Source organism: Galeopterus variegatus, unplaced genomic scaffold (assembly GCF_000696425.1).
Source record: "Galeopterus variegatus unplaced genomic scaffold, G_variegatus-3.0.2 Scaffold242, whole genome shotgun sequence".
Lineage (NCBI taxonomy): Eukaryota > Metazoa > Chordata > Mammalia > Dermoptera > Cynocephalidae > Galeopterus > Galeopterus variegatus.
Window position 1 is genome coordinate 549,333 of NW_007726353.1, and position 10,073 is coordinate 559,405.

The window sequence follows — 10,073 nt, forward strand, 5'->3', positions numbered from 1 at the left end:
AGGGACAAACCCAGTCACCCACATCCCTGCACATGCCAGATACAACTCCACAAACTCAGGTATATTTGTGAACAGATGCACGCATGCACACACACACACACACCCTTCAAATATGTACTTACGTTGTGTAGACACAGTCATAAAAACTAACATAAACACAGAACGACATCAGTGGAGAAGATACCTGTTTACTTGCTTACTTGCTCAGGAGTCCATACCATGGAGTGACAAGCTGGGCTCTGAATTCCCCTTTGGCAGTGGGATGTGCTACACTGAGGGGTCCATGTGGTCTGGCTTCACCCCTGCACACTACCCCAGCCCTCATGGTCTCATGAAACTCAGGCTTCCACAGACTCAATCTGTGGTGAGAGGCAGGGTTCAGCTGGAATTGGGGTCAGGGCTTGGTCTGTGGCCAAGGTCAAGGTTCACTGGGTGCTGGGTTCAGGGTCATCTGGGACCAAGGTTAAAGATCAGTCAGAGCTGATGCCCTATGTCTCTGTTCACAGGTGTACCCACCCCCACATGTGCCATCCTAAGGAGCTGCTGGGAGGGCCAAGACTCAGGGTCCTCATCGTGGGCTTCTGCAGCTGGTGGAAGGTGGGGGGTGGGGGCAGGTGGGGGCCCAGGCCTGGGCAGATAGCTGTGAGGTACGTTTCCATTTCCGCGGGTCGGGCGGGCGAAGCCATTTCCAATCTGCTCTCTATCATTTTCAATATCATTAATCCCAGACACTCTATTTTCCATGCCTGCGCAGCCAGGCCCCCGAGTGTGCGCCGTGTAAAGTGACACATATTCATCACCGGCTCGTGGCGCCGGCGCCGACGCTGATACAATATTAGTGTTGCCCCCCCGCTCGGGGCCCGCTCTGCCTGGCTCCCCGATGGCACGAATCCATCACCTGGAGCCCGTGTCACTTTCCCCAGCAGCCACATTTGTTTGGGCACTTAGGAGGTAATTGTGGCACATTAGCCAGGGCAGAGAAGGGCGTTAAGGCGCTGAGCACTCAGGAGGAGGGGAGGCCGAGGCATCTTCTTCCACAGCTCCACCCATCCTGGCTTGGTCCAGCTCAGGGCTCTTGCTGGGGTCCCAGAAACCTGGATTCTTGCTCAGACTTTGTGGGGGAGAGTCTTGAAAAGGATCCCATGTGGGAGAGGCCAACTGTGGCCCCATCAGTTAGTCTCAGAAGGGTTCTCAGCTCCCCTGAGCCCCAACATTGGGGCTTGGTCTAGATGGTGCCCCAAGCTTGGAGGTGATGGTTTTGAAAACTTTTCTTGCCAACCTGTCCCTATCCCAACACTGAAACTCAGGACATGGCAACACCAGCCCCTGTGGCTCCATTCCAAGTCCTATATGGGAGAAGGGGTGAGGAAAGAGACACTATGTAGCCCTAGGGGGGCCCACCTCTGAAGGAGAATCTGGCACTGCCCTAGAGTCCTGGGTCTGAGAGGGGAGGCTCCATGAGAGGTAACGTGGCCCAGCTCTCAGGAAGCCTGACTCCAGGTCTAGGAGGACATCACCCAGCCTGACTAGTAGTAAAGGTGGCCCAGGCCAAGGTGCTTTGGGGAAGACTGCCTGGAGGTGGTAAGCTAGACACAGGGACAGCCTTTGGACACAGGGAGGCCCAGAGTGGCTGCAGAGGAGGGAGGAGCAGCAGCTGGGGTCATTGATCTGAGCAGAGGCCAGACCTTGCCGGGGCATGGGTTCTCTCTCCCCAGTCTGCAGGGCTAACACCCATTAACCTCGTCAGCAGACAAATTGCCCGTCTTGTCAAATTCCCATTTAAAATGCAAACTCGATTTGACAGAGTAAACTGAGCGGAGGTGGGAGCGGATAATCCAGTGGAGGCTCATTAGCAAGGCCCAATGAAAGGGACCTGCTGGGATGGCCTAACGAACCTGCCATGATGAACCTCCCAGCCTCTTAACATCTCATCGCCCGCTCAATACCCTGACTTGCCTGCCCTACTGCCCACCCCTTCTGAAGTCTAGGGATCCCAGCTGCCTACCACCAGCTCTGAGAAGGAGCATCTGAGGGCTTTGAAAGTAGACAGAGCTGGGAACCAGTCCCTGCCCCTCTGCTGTACACTGAGTGGCTTTGGGCAGCAAGCAACAATCTCCCCCAGAGTCCCCACTGGGACCCTGTAGGTATATTCTCCTACAGGGTCCTCACTGTAGAGGTCCTGTGAGTTGGCATTATTAACTCAATCACAGATGGGAAATTTGTGGCTTGGGGAGGTTGCCCAGCTAGAAAGAAGCAGGCAGAGCTCGGATTTGAACCCCAACCCATCAGACTCCAATAGTCACACCTGTAACTATGGTGCAACTCTGCCTTCCTGCATTGTAAGTGCTTGTTCTTCCTCTCTGCTTCCCTGGTTTCAGTGCTGTTGCCAGCTGTGTGGGTCTAGGAAAAGTGACTTCCCTTTTAGCCTCATTTGTCTCATTTTCAAAAAAACAGGTGAACAACAGCTGCCCAGCCCAAGGGTTAGGGTGAGGAGAATTTTAAAAATACTTAGTTTAATGAATACTAATAACCACCCCAGCAATATCTGCAGACAACTTAGCCTGGGGTAGATGGGTAGGGGTGGGTATGAAGGGGACAGAAAGCAGCCAGACTTTCCCAGGAAGCCACATGGGCCCCCCTGGACTTGCACCCCCTCCCCGCTTCTCAGCTCCATGCTAACAGTTCACTCTCAAGGCCCCTCTAATAGTTCACTCTCAAGGCCTGAAGTGGGGCTGACAGGTGTCCCTCCCCCAGGAGTGGGTGTCCTGTGACAGGTGAAGGTCCTGCCCTCCTGGCCACTCCTTCCTGTCCTGTGCCGCAGCCAGGCTGTTGCTACCTATTTTTAATAGTAGAATGATTAAGAGGTCCCAGAGGGCAGCTGCTGAGAGCTAATGGGCTGTCGCTACACCTTGCCTCCTCCAAGGCACCTCAGCTCTGCTGCCCCACAGGTGCACGTGGAGCTCCCAACCCGGCTGAGGCTGCACCTGTCCTTGCTGCCACATGGGGTGCTGTGCTGCCTGGCTGCACTGGGAGCCGGTGCTGGGTGACTCTGTGCAGGTGTCCTCTCACTGGCATCACAGCAAGACCCTCGTCACCCCAGTCTCTACCTATCCCCCCAAAAGTCCTTCGCAGGTATCAAGGCAATTGGTCTGAATCCCATCACTTTCCCACTACAACTCCTTACTATTCCCAGGTAAAGTCCAGATCCCTCAGCTAGTATTCAAAGCTCTACACACCTGGCCTCAGTTTACCTTCCAGTTTCTCTTCTGGCATGGAGTCTCCTGAGCTCTCCTATCTCTCTGCCTTTGCCAGGCTGTGAGTTACCCTTGTATCCTTGTCTGGCACCTAGACTCAGTAGCCCCCTGAGGGGTGGGGATCTTCAGCCCTTCTTGGCTGCCCCCCCATCATTGTCTGGCTCTAGCAGTAAGCTGGGAGGGACCCCTAGGAGATGCTGGACCCTATGTGGGGTGGGGGTGGGCTGCAGAGGACGAGAGGCTGAGGGGTGGGTGGTGTTCTCAGCCTCCCTCCAGTTGTCTGCCAAGCCATCCTCTGAGGCTCCTCTGAGGCTGGCCTAATTCCCTTCAGAGGCTGGCTCCCATCTTCAGGGTGGTGCTTAGGGAGCTGAGAGCCCAACGCTAATGCCTAAGGAAGTCGTGGGTGGATTAGAAAGCGAGGTGGATTAGGGCCAGAGCTGGCGGCTGATGCAGGAGCGGAGCCCCTCCTCCTGAGGAAGAGGAGGCTAATCCTGCTTAGCGACTGAGGAGCTGGCAATGCTGGGGGGGCCTTCTTCCCGTCCACTAGGGCTGTCTGGGCCCAGCAGGAGCAGTGTGAGGAAGACCCATCCACCTCCTCTGTCCTCCAGACTTTTGGTCCCCTGGTGTCTTCCTGAGCCACCCTGCTCTGCTGTGTCCCCCACATGGCCCCAGCCCTCATGTAACCCCAAACTTCTCATCCTGCTGTGCCCACACTGCCCTGTCTAGTCACACCCCCCAACTTTCCTAAGTGCCTACACCTCCAGGAACTGAGCCATCCCGTGGGTCCCATCCACCAACACTATCCAGAAAGTCAGAGTGGATGCTGTGCTGCCCAGATGGCCCTTGAGGGCTGGGACACTCATTCCTGCAGCTGCTGGGAGTGTTGGCTGCTGACAGCTCACAGTTGAGTTCCTCCCCAAGGAATTGTCCTCATCTGCTTCACCCAACACTCTGTCCCTTCATTAGGGGCAGGCCACAGGTGACTGGTTAATACAGGAGTATGAAGGTCTGGCCCCATTACGTCAATCTGTCAATCCAGAACTGTGAAAGTCCATCCCAGCTCCAGGCTTGGGATTGGCTGAGGCCACTGCTGTGACTGCACAGAAGCTCACCCTTTCCTTCTGGCCAGTCCTGCTGCACCTCACAGGCCATGGTTCCCCAGATCACTCCTCATAAACCCCTTGCACACCCCTTCCCCAATCTCTGCAGGAAGTTTCACCCTTCACTTTCTTCTTTAAGTCCCAGGTTCCAGGATGGAAGATGATTAAGTTGCTCAGTGAAGGGCCTGGATTCAGGAGCTCCGACCTAGATGCCGGATAAGGACTGGCAGTCCCTTCTCTGGAGATTAATCTTCAGGCTCCTTCAAAGGTGTAGGCAGCCCCATGGACTGAAGGGGGAGGGAGGTCCTGCCCTGGAGACCCAGTCTGGGATCCTGGCCTGAAAGGGGAGGCAGATTCTTTCTGGGGAGCTGATGAAGGAAAGAGAAAGAACCCTGGTCTGAGAGCTTAATCTGTGGGCAGAGGCAGATCAGCCCCCCGAGAGTCTGGTCTGAGAGAAGCAGAGCTCTTATTGGAGAACCTACTCTGAGTGGGGAGGAAGGACCCTACCGTGAGAGCTGAGTCTGAGGGGACAGACTGGCCTCTAGAACGAGGGAAGAGGCAGGCCCCGATCTACACGGCCTGCATTCCTGGGCCCTCCACCCCACCATTCCTCCAGGCCTTCCCTTAGCAGGCTGGCTTGCTATCCAAGGGGCCAGACAGCCTGTGTGTTGCCTGACTGTGGGAGGACTGGGATTCTAATTTAACGATGGGCTGTGCGTGTGAATGATGGGAAGGACGCCCACTGGCTGGCTCCCTAGCCCGTTAGGCTTGAAGCCTTGTGAGGACAGAGAATGTCCCAGATGCAGGGCCTCTGAGAATTTGGGTCTGGGTCCTAGGGTAACTTGAGAGCAAGGGCAGGGAACTGGATGGACTGACCTTTGAGAGTCAGTTTGGGATGTGGGGGTCAGTCGAGGGGAACCACTCCCACTCTGTTACTTACCTTTGATGGACGAATGTTAATGCCATTACCAGCAATTGACCAGAAATGAATAAATAATTCAGTTAGACCTGAAAATGGGAGAAAAGTACTTAAATGCTATCGACAAACCAGTCCCTGGCCTCATTATCCATGCAGACTCAGGCCTCCACATCGACCATGCCCCCCGATTCCTTCAAACCCCACTGTGGGCAGCCTCAGGCCTCCCTCCCACCAACCTGGCCTGAGTTGAGTGTGTGGAGGGTGACCTGAGAAGGTCAGTGGAGGGCTGAGGCCTGAGGCTCTGGCCAGAGGTACATCCCACCTAGAAGGGACAGCAATCCCCCAAGTTCAGCCCTTCTTCCCAAACACTCCTAGCAGCTTCTGTTCACAGGATGGGTGTTCCTGGCAAGTCCCTCTGCAGCCCCACCCCAGGTGCACATGTAGGGGGCACAGGCATGCACTCACATGTACACACACACAGCGAGCACAGCAGCTGCTGCATCCTCTTCCAGGATGCAAGAAGAGGTGACCCCCTGGGGCAGCTGTCAGTCACTGTGCTCTCAGGGAATACAAACTCATTAAATGTTTTCCTACCTTGTCACAGGGGTCTGAGTCCCCGAGTCAGGCCTGAGGAGCAGAACGAGGAGGAAACAAATGTGCAGCTGATCCTTTAAAAGCACATCCTGTATTTCTGACCCCAGAGAAGAGATGAGGGGATTATCAAGGGTGGGAATTACTCATGGAAGGCCCTCACTGCGGGTTTCTAGGGAGTTGGGACTTCTAGCCCCTACAGCACACACAGAGCTCCCCCAAGCAGCAGCTTCACTAAACAAAACCTTTTCATTTTCCTTAAGAGTCTCCCTTTCTTCCTTAGCTGCCTGAGCCTGACTCTCCATTGTTGGGGTGCCTCCTCTGGCATCATTTGGTCTCTTCAGGGGGAGCTAGAGAGGCCACTATTCCTCTGGCCCCTTCTCTGCTGCCAACATGTCATGGAGCCTCCCACAAGGTTGACAGTCACACGCCCACTGATCAGAGATGAGGGAGCCTCAGAGACCCTCCGGCCCAGGGGGTAGGTCCCGAGCAAGGACTCAGTGGAGAATTTGGGAGTGAGGGCTGTGACATGCGCTTGGGAGGTATGGGATGTGGGTATGAAGGAGTCCACTTCAGCCCAGCCCAGGAAATAGCTCTAAAAAGGACCCAGACCCTTTGTGAGCCAAATAACCTGCTCTCCGGGTGCAGGCAGAGGCCCTGTGCCCCCAGCGCCTATCACTGTAGTCAGACTTCTCCTTTTGGAAACCAGACCTCCCTCCCTGTAGTGTGTAGAGTTCTGGCTGGGGTCACCCATCCTCGCCTCCCTTCTATCTCCTCCCCGGTGACTGCCAGAATCTTGCCCCACCAGGGCTTGGCCCTAGAATTGCCCTGGACCAGCCCCTGCCTTCTACTTCCCTCACCCCACAGAAGCGCAAGGGCTCCTAGATCTCTGCTGCGCAGTCCTGTGCCCTACCCCACCCCTGCCTCTGGAGCGGGATGAAGAACTCTGCCTCCTACTCATCCTCCCTAAGGCCATTCCTCTGTGTTTCTTCCCACTGTTGGGTCCCACGGGGAGTCATTTATCCGGATCGACTGGCTCTCCTCAGTGCAAACATTCACAGGAGCATTAACAAGCCTAAAACCCAATTAGCCTTCAATTACTCGGGCCTTAGCCAGATTTTCCGTGGTGGGGACAGGGGTAAGGAATGTGTCTGGGCACTGCCTGGGTGGTAGCCCCCTCCTGCGGCCCCCTCAGGCACCACGACTCCTGTCCCAGCCAGTCTCCCTCCTGCCCTGCACCTCCTCATTGCCTTCCTTCCTACGCTTCTCCTGACCTCCCTTCCTTCCTCATCTCTCTTTAAAAATCTGCGGTTCTTAAATGTACATAACCAACACATGGTTTGAAAAGACTCATAAAGATATAATGCAAAAGAATACAAGCTAAGTCCTCCTGCTCCCTGCTCCATAAATCCCACTGCCAGTAATTTGGCGGTTCTTTCTTCCCAGTGTTTGATTCTATACATCTACACACACTCCCCACATAGTTTTGTTTTTTTGGCAGCTGGCCAGTATGGGGATCCAAACCTTTGACCTCGGTGTTATAACACTGTGCTCTAACCATCTGAGCTAACCAGCCAGCCCCCATCATAGTTGTGTTCATTTTTTTAACATCTTCAAATTGGGACCATAGTATTCATATTGTTTAACGACCTACTGTATTCACTGACCAATGACATTTATTTAACTTGTACTTCTCTTTCTCCTCATCTACTTTCCCTCTTCGCCTCTTCTGCGTCTTTCTAGTCAGTGATCTATCTCCTCCTTTTTCTTGGATACATAGTATTCCATGGTCTGGATGCACCATAATGTATTTAATCAGCTCCTTCTTGATGGACATTAGTTGTTTCCAATGTTCAGCAATGACAAGCCACATTGCGGTGACCACCTCTGGACGTACATTGCTGTGCACAGAGGCCAGTGTTTCTGTGGGACAGACACCTAGAATTGGAATTGTTTAACCCCAGGGGATGCATATTTAAAATTTTGATTATTATTGCCAATTGTTTGCCACTTCCAGAACCTCTAAGGTTGTGCCAGTTTGTACTTCCAACAGTCTCCATTTCCCCCTACTTTCATCAACACTGGGTTTTATCTTTTTAAAATTATTATTTTTTTCAACCAAGTAGGAATTTTATTTATTTAATTTGTACTTTTCTTTTTCTTCATCTACTTTCCCTTTTCACCTCTCCTTTGCTTCCATGGCTCACTCTCTCCTCTTCCTCAATTCCATCCCTCCCTCCTTGCTCCTCTCTCTCTCCTTCACTTCCTCTCTTTCCTCACCTCCTTTTCCCCTTCTATACCTTCTTTTGGCTCTTCTTCCCCCATCTTCTCATCCTTCCCCCTCCCCTCCCCTTCCCCTCCTCCCGGGTACTGCAGTCCTGGGGGAGGGGAGCCAGAGAAGCTATTAGCTCTGCCCCCTAATACTCTGAGTCCCACTCGCCTCTTAACACCTCCCTGAGCCTGGGCCTCTAAGCCCCATCTCACTCTCGTCTCCCTCTAATCACTAAGGCTTATTTCTGATTTTCTGAAGTGACAAGGAGCTGCGTTTGGAGGGGAGGGCGGGCTGTCAGCCAGCATCTCCCAGGATTGAGGGAGGGAAGGATGCAGGGAGGGAGGCCTGGCTGATGGGATATAGCAGTAGAGACTCCAGCTAGGGCTTCCTCACTCTGAACAGGGAGCCCAGATTCTCCAGCCCCTTGGCCTTGGCTTACGGTGCATATACACCACCTCCCCTTTTACTTAAGTGAGCTCCTGTGGACAGAGCCTCAGTCCTCTAATGCCCCCCCTTTTCCTCCCCTGCCATGCAGTATTCTGCCAGAAGAATGCTGCCCCCATCTCCCCCTGCCCCACCCCTTTGATCCTGGAGGTGGGAAAAGCCTCCAGGCTGCAAAGCCCTTGTCTTCTGCTTCCCACCCCATGAAAATCCAGGTCTTTCTCCCCTCCCCTGTCCCAAATCCATCCCTCCAAAAGCTCAGTGAATTGGCATAAATTTAATTAAGGACAGCAGCAAATCTCTTGTCGTTTTAAAGACATTTAAGGTTTAAAATATGTGCTGAGAGTAGAGGTCTCAAGAGAAGTGGGATGAGGGGGCCAGAACTAATTCTGGGGACGTACACTTGAGCCCCAGTCCTAGCCCTGTCGGGTGACCCTGGATGCTGCCCTTGGTGTCTCTAGCCTTGGTTTCCTCATCAGCCCCCCAGAACTTCTAGGAGGCCCAGCAGGAGTACCTTGCTCCCGCTTGGAAATGTTCTTCTTGTGCTAATTTAATTACATGGCCTAACTGGGCCCAGGCTGGGGAGGTGGTTAATGGCAGCTGCAGAGACAGTGAGTAATCAAGAATTAATTAAGCGTTTCTGGGGATTCCCTGGGCCAGGGATTCCTGGGAGCCTGGCTATGGCTGGGCAGGTAGTGGGTCCCCTCCAGCTGCCCCCTGCCCTGCGCCTACCTCCTCAGGAGTGGGGGAAGCAGCAGTCCCCAGATCCCAAAAGGCTCTGAGGATGGGACAGCCCACTAAGGCAGTCCCTGATCAATGGCATGTGGAACCACACAGGAGCCAGCAGTGGGGTGGGCCGCGCGGAGCTGGACAGGCTCCTGTGCCGGTGGGTCCGGATATTTCTGTTAAGGGCTTGCCTGTGTTGCAGCTGGGGATCTGTCTAGGCTGGGCAGGTGGGACCTTGGGGGGCTTCCGCCTCTGGGCTTTGGAGTCAGGCAGCCCTGAGTTTCAGTCTTAGGTTTACTACTTGCCAATGGTGTGCCTTGGGACGGGGGGCCTTCCCACCTGCCTTTCCCTCTGCCACAGCGCTTGTCCCCCAGAGCTTCCTGGAGCTGGTTCCTTCAGGTCATTCGGTTTCAGCTAAAACACACCTCTTAACTTAAGACGCCTCCTGTGACCACTCAGTCTAATTTACCTGCCCCTCCCCCCCCAGCCACGGTCATTCACCGTGTTATTTCTGTTCATTTCTTTCTTTACTTGGTTCTTGTGTGCGCCTGCCGCCTTCACCAGGACAAAGTTCCATGGAGGCAGAGACAGGGTCAGTCTGGTCCGCAGCTGAACCTTCTGAACCTCACGCAACGCTGGGAAGCGACCTCTCGGAACCTGCTTGCTCACCTGGACAGCGGGGAGGACATTGTCTGCAGGCTCCAAGGCTGTCGGGGGATTTAAGGAGTGGGCCCGGGGGCCTGGCCCGCGCCTGCCCCGCTCCGCAGGCC